The 14,945-nt window shown below is 52.7% G+C and overlaps 1 protein-coding gene across 1 annotated transcript in view; it reads right to left on the bottom strand.

The window, feature by feature from the left end:
- Nucleotides 1-7,894, bottom strand: part of BICRA (BRD4 interacting chromatin remodeling complex associated protein) — a 73,862-nt gene extending 65,968 nt beyond the window's left edge. Inside the window, 1 exon segment of the mRNA XM_031458986.2 lies at nt 7,723-7,894. The gene's annotated coding sequence lies outside the window, so the exon portion shown is untranslated.
- Nucleotides 7,895-14,945: the final 7,051 nt, after the last annotated feature.

Here is a 14,945-nt window from a genome sequence, read left to right as displayed (position 1 = left end):
CACATTCTGAGAAGAGAAGTGAGGCCACTGTGGCGAGAGCTTGCTAGGCAGAGGGGAGCCCAGGAGGCTTAGTGTTTGAGGATGGGTGAGGCACATGGAGGGAGGTGACTGTCAAGCCAACTGTCACAACCCTCATGTGAGGCAGGAGCTGTGGGCATCTGCCTGCCCAGCACCATGCAGTGAACAAGAGACAGGCAGCACCCATCTTCTGGAAAGGGGGCTCCCGGAAGTATTGATTGGCAGGTATCCTGGGGGAATGGGCAGCCCTTTGCCTCTAAGCTGCAGAAGCCACCTCCCCAGGGGTCATTAACAAGCCTCCAGCAGCCACAGACACACCCTCCCCACTCTGCTCCCACAGCTGCCAGGCTAGGACATAGGGGACACAGGAGGCTGGGAGGAGGGGTCACCTAGAAGTCAGCAGCCCTCTGTCTCCTCCAAGAAACCTTCAGCAAGAAAAGGGGATGAAGGCAGCTGGGCCTTGCCACGGGTTCCAGGGACAGAAGGGTCCTTTGACCCTCTTAACCCTAGAAAGTGCATTTGGTTACGGCCCTCTTGGGGTACACACAGAAGTGATATCTAACTACAGTGACAACAGTGACCACCACCTTCTGCCGAGTGCTTACTGTAAGCCAGGCACTTGCAAAACACTTTCCCCACACAGGACCTTGTTTAACTGATGCAAAGCGCTGGGAAGACACATCGATTATTATTCCTGCACTTCCGGTTCTCTAATCTGGAATTAGGGAAGGGAAGTGACCTGTCCCCAAGTCACAAGGTTAGGAGGGTCACAAAGAGTACTCAAGAACCCGAGTGGCTAGCCCAGTGACCCCTTACTGCCAGGGGTGTCCATCTGTCCATCCTCCTACCACCGGCCCAACTTCTCTGACTTGCCCCTTACGGGGATGATTTTGACACAGAATATCAGAACCTCGCCCATGCTGTACATGTCCAGGCATAAATCCCCAACGCTGTGTGATCAGAAACAGCCACCAGGGTGCAAGGCCCGGGGTGGCCAAGACAGGGACCTCACCAAGGTCCCAAAGAGGGGAACATAGATCAAAGCTCAGGGCCTCTGCCTTGGTTTCCTCAATCTGTGAAACAGGCTTAATGTTTCTTCCCTCTCAGATAGGACAGATACCAGAGGTGATGAAACAGATTCCATATGCCAAAAATAGCAATACCATTGGTATTAATAACAATAATAATAATAAATACACGGGGATGGGCGGGGACAGCTCAGTGGTAGACTGCATGCTTAGCATGCACAAGGTCCTGGGTTCAATTCCCAGTACCTCCATTGAATAAAAAAATAACATATACATGATAATAATACAGTTGAAGTGACACGAAGTCTGGAATTTGCTCAAAGGTAGTCCAGCAAAAAAGGAAAAAGAAAGTGCAGGGTAGGGGGTGGTCAGGAGAAAACAGTGATGCTGGCGATGGGTACTCGGGGGGTTGATATTCTTTTCTCTCAACTCTTGGAAGATGCTTTAAAATTTCCATGGTAAAAACTTGAGTACAAAAGGAATATATATATATACACATGTAACTGAATCACTATGCTGTACACCAGAAATTAACACAACATTGTAAACCAACTATACTTCAATTTAAAAAAAAAATATATATATATATAACCCATCTTGTTCAAAAAGCTAAATAAAAAACTTAAAATAATAACAAGCAAAGTGAACCTTCACACCGGGACTTGTCTTAAAAGCTTTCTGCATCTTCACTCATTTAAACCTCACAAGCACCCCAGGAGAGAAGTTCTGTTACAGATTAGGCAACCAATGGGTGGGTATTTGATTGCTTTGGCCCCTGCTCTCCAATGCAAATGCCAACACTGACTGCCCAGGTTTTTAGGGGAAGGAGGCAAGGACTTGGGTATTTAATCCCACAGGAGATTTTGCTAGTTCGCTTAACCATCACCATCATCATCACCATCATCACCACATCACAGCCCCCTAACATTTTCTGAGCACTGGCGACATGCCAGGCACTGTGTTAAGCACTGAACATCCATGAGCCTGGAGGTGGGTCTCCTGTAACTGCCACTCTTCCCGGTGAGGCAACTGAGGCACAGAGCCAGGAAGCCCTGTCTTTCCCCAGGGCCACACTGCCACGCCTTATGCCAGAGCAGCCTGCTCCATGCCCTCCGCTGCCATGCAGTTTAGAATGCCAACAATGTCCCCTTTCGGGAAGACAATGGAGAGCTTTCAGAGTGGAGAAGTCAGCATGGGGCCCACGGGAGAACAGTAATCACCATGAAAGTAACAGCAACATCAGATGCTCGTTCCTGAACACCTACTGCCTGCCCAGCTGTGGAAAGTGCTGCCTCATTCAGCCCTCATGGCCAATCTGGGAGGGAGCCACCATGGGCCCATTTTACAGACAAGGAAACTGAGGCCCAGGAAAGGATCACCTGCCCAGGGGCATGCAGCAGTTAAGTAGGAAAGCCAGCATTCCCTCCCCAGCCTGCCAATAAGGGGGGCCAGAATTAAGGGGTTCCTATGCCCTGGAGAAATGCCACAGAATGACAGATGACACCACCACTGACTGACCAGACAACTTATGCACTTTATGGGTATTATTTAATCCTTACAACAACCTTCCAAAGGTAGATACTGAAATGAACCCATTTAACAGAGGAGCAGAGTGAGCAAGTCCCCTGCCTGCAGCCATTCAGCCAGCAAGCGGCAGAGCAGGGATTTGAACCAATGGACCATCAGCTTCCAGCTCCCACGCTCTCGACCTCCACACCAAGTGGGAAGCACATGATGCAGGCCACAGGCAGGAAGGAAGAGGCAAGGAGGTCACAAGAGGCAAAGACAATGGGGCAGACAGGCTGGATGACTTGAACAGGAGGGAAAATGACTTCCTTCAAGATGCAGCTGCATAGGTACCTCCTAAGAGTAAACAAATGACAAATTGTAGGCTCCTGACCCAGCAATCCCACTTCTAGGAGTTTATCTCGCTGCCATACCCATTTCCCGATAAGATAAGTGGACAGGAGATGCGGGCCTTCCAGCTCAGCGCCTAGAAACTTTTGCAAACACCTCCAAGTCCACATTAAGTGAACAAGGATGAGCCCAAATGGAGGAATACAATGCAGCCAAGAAAAAGAGAAAACCCTCCATGGACCGTGTGGATCTCCTAAAGAGAAGTGAAAAAAGGCCAAGTGCAGAACAATAGCAAAAGTGTGCTACCATCTGCATGAAATGAATATTTTTAGAGATATATACACATACATAAGTGTGTGTGCACAGAACATTAGGACTGAGGAGTTGCCTCTGGAGAGGTGAGCTGGGGGACCAGGGATGCCCGGGAGGATGAAGGAGGAAGTTACTATGTTTGGGACTTTGAATTTGTCCCAAGAAAAAAAGAGAAAGAGAAAAGTTCCTTCTTCCTTGGAGCTTCCACAGACCACTCAGACAGAATTCATCCAGCCCCCCAGTGTTGATGGAGCTGTGAAGACAACACTTATCTAGAGGGTCCTCCTAGATGGTGTCCCAACATAATAACTGAGCCCCAGGGCCCCAGCACACAGTAGGTCCTTAGGAAGTTTAATTGGGGACAATTAAAAACACAAAGGATGCTTCTTCTCCAGTTTCTCCTGCCAACAGATCCCCACCACCAGGAATATCTGCAGACTCAGTACACAAAACTAATTGTCACCAAACTAGAAATGTCTAAGAAAATGCTCTCTTCCCGTTGGGGGATCCTGCATGCCACTGAGACACAAAGGCTTCAGTCCATGGGGATAAAACTCGAATGGTGGTGCTCCAGGCAGGAGAGAATTCTAGGCAAGGAATGAGGAGGGGATCCTTAGGGACAACTCAACCAAACATTTCCCATGTGTCTCTAGTGTGACACATCCCACACTGGGGAGCCAACTCAGGCAGGCCCTCCCGCCCTCAGAGAGAGGGGACAGACTTGGATATGAACGGTGGGTGGGGGGGCAAGTCATTCTGATGGGGGGTGGGAGCGGTTTACATCGTGGATGTGTAACTCAGGCAACTTGCTGTCTCCACTAGGAGTGAGGGAGCCTGGTGGGCGAAAGACCCCAGAGACCAAGGCAAGATCACCAGGCCCCCCACCCCTCTCCCCTGAAGGGCGGGAGAGGAGAAAGGCAGCCCCTCACTGCTTTCCAAGCCCAGGCAGGCTAGAATGGAATGCCATGTTTTCCTGTTTCCAATTAACTTCCCCCCACCATCAGCCCTCTGCATTCTTGAGACCAGGAGTCAAGGCAGCCTCGGGGGAGAGCTGGGGGGCTGGCGGGGACCCTGATGGCAGCTGGACCTGGGCTAAAAGGCAACCCCCAGGAAACTGGGGAGCCCCCTCAACACCCCAGGACCCCTCCTGCCAGGCCCCAGGGCTTGGCACTAACCCCTTGGCCATTTCACAGCCTCTCAGAGGGACGAGATGGGAGACCCCACATCCCCTGGGAAGGATGGAGAAGGCCCTTGAGGCCTCTGGGAATGAAGCTGGCAAAAAAGGGGGGTGGGGCCTAAGCCTATCACTTTTGGGCCTTACTCATGATTCCCTCAGTACCCCCCCCAAATCAGTCCCTACTTTCAGGAAGCACTCAGCCTAGAGAGACCTACAGCCAGCCCCTCTCCTCCTGCCCCCCACCCCCTGGAATTATTATTATTTATTAGGCCTGTCATCTCAGGAAGGAAGCTACTTGCAGGGGGTCCCTCAAAGTGTTGTCCCCCAGCTCTGGTGACAAATGTGGAGCCCCTCTCCAATCACATCCCCCAGCAGGCATCCCTCGGCCCTGCCATCTGGCCTAGAGTCCCCTCTCAGACATGGTTTCCCCAGACTCAGTTTCCTCATCTGTAAAATGGTAAGATCCCCTGTATTCCCTTCGTAACTGGGTAAGCTGGGCCCCCCCCATTTCATCTCCCTCAGTGCTATCCCCAGTGTTTACTCAGCACCAGTAAGTGCTGAAGGGGTCCCAGTTCCGAGAGCTGGAGGAGGGAATGTCACCAACATGGAATTATTTACAGATGGCCCTTACTCACCACAGGGAACTCCTCCAGGGGGATGCCTTCTGCCAACACCCCTAAAAGGCCCAGCACCCAACATGCCTCCCCACCCCTACAGGCACACCATACCCCATAAGCTGAATGAGAAATAAGAATGACAAGTTTGGATAATACTTTCAGTCACCTCGAGGTCAGTTTAAGGGAACTATAATTATCCCCATCAGCAGAGGAGGAAACTGAGGGCCAGTGAGTTAAAGGAGCTGCCTAAGGTTACAGAGTGGGACAGGGAGTCTGACGCCCAGGCCAAGCAGAGAATGGGCAGGAAAGTTTTCTGCCAGCTGCATCACGGCACCATGGAGGGTCACGGGGCAGAGTGACAACAGAGGTCCCCAACAGCTCGGTTTCCCTCCCAGAAGGACAGAGGAACAGCAATCTGGGCTGAGTCCCAGTTCAGGTGGAGAAGGAGGAGGATGACAGTGGGGCCAAATACCAGGTGCCCCCCAAGCCCCAACTGGCGAGACCTGGGGCCCCCCTTCTCCCGACTCACACACCTCCAAACCTCAACTCTTACAGACAAACGCTCTGCTCCAGCCACTAGGGAAACCATCCTGCCCTCAGGCCAGCTTCCATATGCTCCTTACCCCTTCCCAAAACCAGCACCCAGAGGCAGGGAAAAAAAATTCAGCGCCTCTTAAGTATTGTCCACATTTCAGACCCAAGTCAACTGAAATCAAAAGGACAAAGTGCCAAAGAGGGGTACAGAGAACCTAACGGTTTTGAGCTGAGTTGGAGACAACTTGATATGGTTACAGATCGGGGCTGTGTGACCCCTGGAAGTCACTTAACTTCTCTGAGTCTCCATTAGCCAGTCTGCAAAATGGGAATAACATAACTGACCCTACTTCCTCCTAGGATGGTGGCCAGTGTGTACGCATCTAGCAGTAGCCAATTCATAATGCTCTCTGGGTAGAGAGATGTTATTTCTGGCTTCTAGGAGTGAGGAAGCTCTGGGGGAGCGTGGGGGGCTAAGCGCATCCCTTAAGTCCCCATAGACGCTGACACGTGGTGGGGGGAGGGTCCTGAGCTCTCCACCTCCTTCCTTTTCCCACCACCCCAGGAGGTCAGAGTTGACTATCCCCCCATCCCCACCCTGGGCAAGGGGAGAGGTTGAAAGCACCAAGAATTTATAAATCTCAGGCCGTGGAGTTTGGGGTGTTTCTAAAAACTGTTTTCCTGACAAGCGCCGAGGGAAAGGAGGTGTGAGGGGAAAGCAAACACTCAATACGTTACATTCCGCAGGATGTTTTAGTATCGTAGGGCTGTGTGACAAAAAGGGCTGACTGTCTCGACAGAAGGCTGGGCGCACACTGCAGCCCAGAGTCTGGGACCTGTCACCCCGGCCTCCCGGGGAGAGCTGACACAGCGGCCTCTGACCCCACCTCCCGGGAAGTTCAGCTGCTCAGAACCACAAAGCAAAACAAAGGGGTGCGGAGAGGAAGGAGCCGCGGTGCCTTCCAATCACCGCTGGCTCCCGAGCCCTCCCGCGGCTTCTCGCCCCGCTCGCGGCTGGCCGCGGACCCAGGCCTGGGCCGCCCCTGGTCCCTTGTCTCCCGGAGGCCGCCCGTGACAGGAACCGGAGAAGCAGCCGAGGGGCAGCCGAGGATGGGAAAACCAGATGGCTCCATCCCTCCTCCCTCCTCCTCCATCCCTCCCTCCGGGTGCCCGCGGCCTGGCCGCCCTCCACAGGGGCCCGGGGAGGCCTCGGGCCCGGCTCGTCCGGGCTCACCCCAGGGAAAGGGTTGCCTTTGTCTAAAGGTCACCACCCGAGCGCGGTGCCCGGGCTGGGCCCGGTGCCTCCCATTCTCAGGCCGAGGGGGTGGAGATGGGGGGCCCGCCCCAAATCTCGGGAGATGACAGGGGTAAGGCTCACCTCCTTCCTCCCCCCATCCTCGGTAACGGCCCCCTCCGGGACTAACCGGCTAGCGGGGGAGGGGGTCAACTCCTTTCATTGCTGGGGGGGTGGGGGACCAAGTCAACTCCTTTCATTGTTTAGGGGCGGTGGGGAGGGGGAGATCCAGTGCCTCCTTCCGCATCCATCCCTCCCTGGCTTGCCAGAGGCCCCGTTTCTCACCGGCACCCCCAGGAAAGATTTGAGGAGGGGGCGCAGGGGACGGGTGAGAGGGGGAGATGCAGGCTTGCCGGCTCCGGCCGGGAAATCATCATCCGCTGCCCCATTGCCTTCTTCTTCCCCGAAAGGCGGGGAGCAGGGCGAGGGGAGGGGGCCTCCGGGCCAGGGGAGGGGGTCTCCCCGCCCCTCCCCCCGTGGAACGTTAGGTCTCGTTTTTCCGCCGCTCCATTGTATCCCCGGCAGCCGGCGGGAGGGCCGGGGAGGCACCGGGCGGCCGGTTTGGGCAGAGGAGAAGGGGTGGGGGGGGTCCCCCGCAGAATCAGGGCGGCGATGATGGTGGGAGAGACGCGGGGGGCGGGGGGGGCTGCCAGGGGTGGTGGGCGCCGAGCGAAAAAAGAGGCAGCGGGCGCTGCGCCCCGGTTGGGGGACTGAGTGTGTGAGTGTCGGGGGGGTGGGTTCGGCCCCGGCTCCGGCTCCCCCCACATACACCCTCGCCGCCAACCCCCACTCCCCCCTCGCTTTTGCGCCCTGTCACAGCCCCGACTCGCAGGTAGAGAGAGTTAAGAGATTTAAAGAGAAATTGCTACATTGTGAGAAACTCACCCTGATGTTTGAGCAGCCGTCGGCGCGGGGTCTCCGAGACGGCCCCGCACGGGCTGCAAAGGGAGGACCCAGAAGGGGCCGACCGGCCGGGCCGGTCAGCGCACTGCCTGATCGCATGGCGGCCGCCCGGCAGCCTCCGCCAGGCCCCTGCCGCCGCCCCGCGCCGCGGCCCGGGCGCCCCGGACCCGCGCCCGCTCCGGGGAGGACCCCTCGGGTTTGCAAAAAAAAAAAAAAAAAAAAAAATTTTTTTAATTAAATGCAAAAGGAAAAAAAAAAAACCCTTGCTGGTTTTGTGTTCCGCCCCCCCTTTCCTCCTCCTCCTCCTCCTCCTCCCTCCGCCCTCGCCGGGGGATGGGCTTGAGGGAGGCCCCGCCCCGCGACTCGGCAAACCAGCTCCCGTTCTGGGCGCCGAGCGGCGGGCCCGCGAGCGAATGGTAGGCTGCGGACGCCCCGGGAGGGTGACCTCTGCACCGGCGCCGCCCCCTCCCCAGCCCCAGTCCCGGGGGTTCGGGGGCGCGCCTTCCCAGGCTCCGGTGGAGTCTGCCGACTGCATCGAGCGATGCTCCGGATTAGGAGGAAAGGCTCCTTTAGGGATTCGCGCTCTCAGATCCCGGGCGCCCGGCCGGGCTGGAGAGGGGGCGCCGTGAGCCCTGGTCACCCGCCGACGCGGGGGACGGTCGCCGGGAGGGAGGACGTGTCCGGGGGAGCGCCGAAGTTTCGAAAAGGTAGCGGGAGTCGAGGATGGAGAAGAGGGGAGGCCCCGCAGGTGGAATCGCGAAGGAGCCAGGAGTCGGAGCCAAAAGGGTGGAGGGGGCGGGGGGGTCTGTGCCTTGGGGCTATTGGCCAGAATCCCGAACTCGGCTCGCTCACTCACCTCAATCGATCTTTTGAACTGCGATGGCCCCGGAGAGGGCGCCGGGGACACGGGCCCGACCTGTCCTAGAACCTCCTCGAGGCCTCTGGGGTCGCACAGATGGGATTCCCAGAAGCCCCGGGACGCCTCGGTGGTGTTGGGTCTGTTTCCGCCCCGCCAGGCCGTGAACGCCTTGCGGGCGTGACACTTAGATTCGCAAGAGCCTTCAGGGAACTGTAGGTGATCACCTACTGTGTGCCCGGCGCTGTGCTCGGGGCTCAGCGGGGACCCTGGCAGCCCGCACCTACCACGCTCCTGGGGAGCACAGGCCAAGCGGACTTATATTCTGGTCTATTACCTTCCGTTTCCCCGGTGCCCTGGAAAGGCTGCCGGCATACCGAAGCTGCTCAATAAATGTATTGAATAAATGAGTGATTGAGACTTACATGTTTTAAGCTTTAGAATTTATTCTAGTATCTTGGTGGTACTATACATATTCTTTAAGAGACCACGGGGATAAGGGGCCCTGACGCAAACCTGGTTCATGTCCTATCTTTGCCACTTCCTTGCTGTGTGACCTTGGGCAAATTACTTCACCGCTATGTGCCTCCATTTCCGTGAGGAAATAAATAATAGGCCTGATTTCATAGCGTCATTAGGAGAAGTTGAGTTCTTCTGGAGAGCAACACCTGACAGCTGCGCCAGGTAAGTGCCGACTGTTACTATTATTGATTATTATATAAAAAGGAAGCTTTATCAATTACAGAAGTGAACATATGCGTTGCCCCAAACATAAGACAGTGATCAATTTATAACTTATATAGTAGTCATCAACAGTCCCCTGGAGATAAGGAACCCTTCGAGGAACAGCAATATATACAGACAGTATTTTTGTAGCTTCGGTTTGCTAGGATTAAGCCACTGAACTACACCTTGAGTATTGATTAACTGACTACCAAGTGCAATGTTTCCAGCCATCACCAGGAAGAGACCTCCAGTGACCCACCCCCCCAACCCCCCAGTCTAGAGAATTTTAGTTATTCCCATGTTACAGTGGAGAAAACTAAATTGGCTCAGAGAGGGGAAGTGTTTTTGCCCAAGGCCACACAACCAGGAAGTGGGACCCGATCTGAGCTGGGTGGCACTTGTGTCTCTTGTCATAGCTGCCAACCCTGGGAGACTCGGAACTTGGGAACTGACTGTGGTTTAAGGGTAGCAGACCCGAGGCATTGCGGGGTGACTGTCCCAAGTTTATTCATTCATACAGGAAGTATTGTTGATGAGTATCTAGTGTGTGCCAGGAATATAGTAGTGCACCCTGCTTCCTGCCCCAGTCCCTCCCTTCCTGACCACTCCCCTCCACCAACCCTCAGCTCACAGTCTATTAGGGGACACAGACAATGAACAAGTAAGCAAAGAAGTTGCTTAGCCTCAGTGTCCCCCTGCTCTGCGTGGCAGGTTCCAGACTTCTTTGGTGCATTATGGTATCCATCCCCCCGACACACCCCAGAACAGTGTTGGGCCCTTAAAAAGTGCTCCAAGAAAGGTCTGCTGAACAAAGAGAGAATACCCACCCTACCACAGGCATACATGACCTCTTAGGAAGCTGGTCTTGAGGCCAGGCCACTTGGAATGGACATGGGTGTGAAAGAAACCCTAAATCGAGCCATAGCTGGCAAATTCCTAGGAGATCAAATGTCCAAGGCCAGAGGAAGGGTCCATACGGGCCCACATGGAAAGAGACCTGCTATCCTTTGGGGGTGACACAAACCTTCCCTTTGAGAATCAGATCCAAGTTGTGATTCCAGGTAAAGAATCAAGCTGGCAGGGAGACCCAGATAGGTTCAGCAATTTGCCCCAGGGATACCCAGCCATGGACTAATCCACTACACCCAGATGTTCTGTTGCCAACGTTGTCTCAGAGTCACCAGACAAACCTGGGGCAAGTCAGTGCTCCAGCTCCTCCATTTTCTCATGTGTAATGGGACTGTATAGTCAGACACCAAAATCTACCTCTCCTCAACATTTGACTATGAAAATTTTCAAATATGGAAAAGTGGAAGAAATATAGTGGACACGGACATACCATCAGCCTGTTACTCTACTTACTTTATCACACCTGTGCATCTGTCCATCTGTCAAATCCATCTTATTTTTTGATGTGTTGCAGACATCTGTTTATCTCCACCCGAACACATCATTAACCAAGTAATCCTAACTCCCCACTCTGATAAATGCTCTGTAATAACAACCCCCTGGCCCAGGTGCTGACTTTCATTTAAACCTCAATTCGAATCTTTTTGTGTGTGAAGGAGAAACAGGTTCAGAGAGGGTAAGAAACCAGATGAAGGTCACACAGCCAGGGATTCAAAGCTAGCTCTGTCTGTCCCCAGAGTCCAGACTTTATGAAGACCATGGAGAGGATGAAGTGGGACAATGCCCGTGGAAGCTCTTATGGGACAGGGACAAAGCAGCATCCAGATGTGAGAAATGAGGACCAGAGAAGATGTCCCCACCTTTTCTCAACCAGTAAATATGCTACATCCCTGTTCTCAGCCGGGTTCCTGGCACAGGGTCCCTGCCTGCCAATTTGGGACTTAATCCCCTATGGGACACAATATTTCCTCTCTCCTAACATAGGATGGGCAGGTGAATGTCGGTTGAATGAATAAAAGGATCCAAAACAGTTTGCGGTGAGGCAAATGGCTTCTCCTACTACAGGCTCCTGCAGTCACTCAAAAGCAAACGTAGCCCTAGATGTTGGACCTGGGGTAATGAAAATCCTGCGGCCCCAACATGACCCTGGATTTCTGGGCCCCTCATCTCAACGTTTAAAGGGCTGTTTTAATTAAAACCGTGGTAGGGAGGATATCGCTCAGTGTTGGAGCCCATGATTAGCATGCCGGAGGTTCTGGGCTCAATCCCCAGTATCTCCACCACCAACAACAACAAAAATTACAACCGTTTAGCTGAAAAGGAAGAGTAGGAACCCCCTCCCCCAGCATTTGCCTAGAAATGTCAAACTAACCTGCTCCCTCCCAGGGGTCCCCCGATTACTTTTCCCATTTTGAGCCCACTGGCTCCTAGTCCTTGCGCTCCCAACCTTCCAGTCCGGAGAGCTCCTCTCCCTCACCTCCAGTACCATAGTATCGTCCATCCCATCCACTCACATTTCTAGTGCTTCCCCATCCCACCCCCAGCTCTCCCAACCAGATCCCTATTCCCTTTATCTCTATCTGAGCCTACATCTCCTACCCTGCAGGAGCCTGACGAGTGTCTAGCCTGATTACCATCTCTCTACCGAGAAGAGTGGTTTTCCTTTTTCTTTCTTCTTCTTTTTTAAACAAGTGGTTTGCGCCTCTGAAAGTCAAAACAACGCCCATCGTGGCTCCTCCCTCGCACCCGCAGCTGCAAAGTTTAAAACTGTGCCAACCCAAGTTCAGTTTCTCGGTCTGGGAGGATGCTGGTGCCACGGGTGTTTTTACTTTTCAGGTGAGCGGCACACTTAAGATCCGTGCACCTTTCTGTAGGTATGGAACACTTCAGTAACAAGAAGGAACAAAACAAGAAAAAGACGTGCGCGATCCTAAAACTCTCCTGCGGTCCCTCCAGGTTTCGTTCAATCCAGCATGACGGGGAAGTTTCCATCAAAGACCCTCCAGGATCCGAATTTTAGCCGCCAGGCCGGGAGGAAAAGGGCGAGTCAGACGGCACTGACTCCGGAGCGACCTGTGCCCTCTGACCGCACCCTTTAAATATGGCTCGCACAGCGGGAAAGCCCAGCCCTAGCACCCAGACGCGCTGGCTGGCTGGGAGCGTCAACACTGGGAGCCACCGCAAATCAGGCAGCTGAGAGCCCAGCCCGACCTCGGGTCCTCAGGGCGGCAAGTGCGGGGGCGGGGCCTAGCCTCCCATTGGCCCAGCCAGGAGGCGGAGCCACCTCACCGTCCGCCCCCCCAACCCCCGCAGGATTAAATAGGCTTCGCGCCTGCCTGGGGAATTATTCATCGTGGGGCGGGGCCTGGGTTTGTTTACACGCTGCTATAGGCTGGATTTGAATCGGCCGGACTGCGGGCCGGCTGCGGGGCGGGGCTCCAGAGGGCCCCAGTAGGCGCCTGACAGCTTCAGAGAGGCAGGACCGCGCAGCACGGGCCGCCAAAGCACTAGGACCTTGGAAATGGGGATACCCTTGTCGAATGCGGGCAGCGGGGGAGGGCAGGTTGAAGCTTCCGCAGGTTTCTTGATAAACGCTAACAAAGGGGGTCGGGAGCATTGTTTTTGTTTCCATAAAAATAAGTAAGGAAAAACAAACCCGGAAAACAACCTAGCTGTCCATGGACAGGGGACTTATTAAAGAAGATGTGGTCCCAAGTGGGACACGGAATGACCGTAAAATGAGGCAGTAATACAAGAACCAACATGGAATGAGCTATGAATTCAGTTAAGGGGGAAAGGCAACGAAGGAAGCAGAGTGCATAATAATTTAAAGGAGGGTGAGAAAATTCAAGCTTCTACTCGTTAAATGCACAGAATATCTTTGAAAGCAGAAACAAACTGTTAACTGCAGATGTCTGGGGAGGGAGATGGGGTGCGTGGAAGGTAGATCTCTTTGAACCTTTGTAAAGTTGGAAACTTGTAGCACATTCATATAGTGTAAACAAAAATATTAAGTTATGAGAACTCTCACTTTTCATCCACTTACCTCGAAGCAACCGCCCCTAGGAAAACTGTTGACTTGGCTTTAGAGGCCATGGACCCCCAGCTTGCGCCCCCTGCACCCCACAATGGTATTGGAGAGCGGGGACACGCTGGGAATGAGTGCTTCACCTATTCAAGCACCATCAGATACCCAGACCCTATGAAGAGTGGCTTCATTTATTTGTTGCTTTAAGCGATTTAGTAATCACTGCCAGATTTTTAACGTCCCAACTGGGAGGGAGAGGCCGCTTCCTGGGAGAAGCGAGGGGAGAGGATGAGGAGGAGAAACGGGCTGGGCAGTCTTTGGAAAGAGAAGAGAAAGTCAAAACTAGGAGAGGCCCCTTTAAGAAGGAAAGCCAGCCTCCTCCGGAAAACGACGCGGGGCTAGCGGAGTTGACGAGCAGAGGGAGTGTGGTCCGGATTTGACTTTTCTTATTACTCTCAGTTCCGGGAGATCTGGAGCAGAGGATGAGAACGACTTCCTGCCGCTGAGTTTTGACCTGTTATGGATCTGGCTTGTAAAGACTTCCTCTGTCGAAGTTCGCTAGAGGGTTTGTGAAACATTGTTTAGATGGCTGTGACAGTCACCTATGCCAGGAGTGAAAACTTGCCCGGCTACGAGGTGATGTAGTTGTTAAGTAACGCCTACCTGAGCTGGCGCTGCCGGCGCGGTACTAGATAAATTCGGTGACTACCCCCAAAATCCTAGCAGGTAGGAGGTCCTGACAGCATCCCGGTTTACAGATGTGGAAACTGAGTCACAGGGAGGTTACAAAATTGGCCACATCAGGTGCCACGGGGACTCGTACTCAGGAAACCCTGCTCCAAAGTTCATACTTAAAAAAATTTTTTTAATCTAAATATAGTCAGTTTACAATGTTGTGTCAATTTCTGGTGTACAGTATAATGTTTGAGTTATCCATATACATACATATTCCTTTTCATATTCTTTTTCATTATAGGTTACTACAAGATATTGAATATAGTTGCCTGTGCTATACATTATAAACTTGTTTATCTAAAAGTTCATACTTTTAACCATCATGTTACACTTGCCCCTAAAAACATTTCTGTCTTTTGATGCATTGTTTTAAAAGCTACAAGAAGCTTAGGGGGCGGGGGGTATAGCTCAAGTGGTGAAGTGTGAGGTCCTGGGCTCAATCTCCAGTACCGCCATTAAATAAATAATTAAATAAATGAACCTAGTTACCACCCCAAAATAAATAATAAATAAATAAAAGCTGTAAGAAGCTTAATGTGGATTCGTAATAAAGGCTAACCATTTTGCAAATGTGTGTTTTTTAAAATTTATTTATTATTATATTATTTAACTACTTTATTTGGGTAGGGAGAGGTAACTAGGTTTGTTCATTTCTGGAGGCAGTACTGGGGATTGAACCCAGGACCTCCTGTATGCTAAGCTTGTGCTCCACCACTTGAGCTATACCCTCCCCCTAAGGCTAACCATTTTGTATGCTTTCTGTAGTAGAGGAGTTTTCTGGGATTTTTAAGAAAGAATTTATGATGGTTTTCCCTAAAATTCTGTATCAGGATAAGCTCTTTTATTTATTTTTTTAAAGTATCTTTCACAGAAGAAAAGTTTTGCCCTCAGTACTCATACTCCTCTTACCTTTAAAGATTTCCCTGATGCTCACTGGATACCTGGCACACT

Source organism: Camelus dromedarius, chromosome 9 (genome assembly GCF_036321535.1).
Source record: "Camelus dromedarius isolate mCamDro1 chromosome 9, mCamDro1.pat, whole genome shotgun sequence".
Lineage (NCBI taxonomy): Eukaryota > Metazoa > Chordata > Mammalia > Artiodactyla > Camelidae > Camelus > Camelus dromedarius.
Note: the sequence above shows the minus strand (reverse complement) of the source record. Positions and strands in the feature narration are given on the sequence as shown.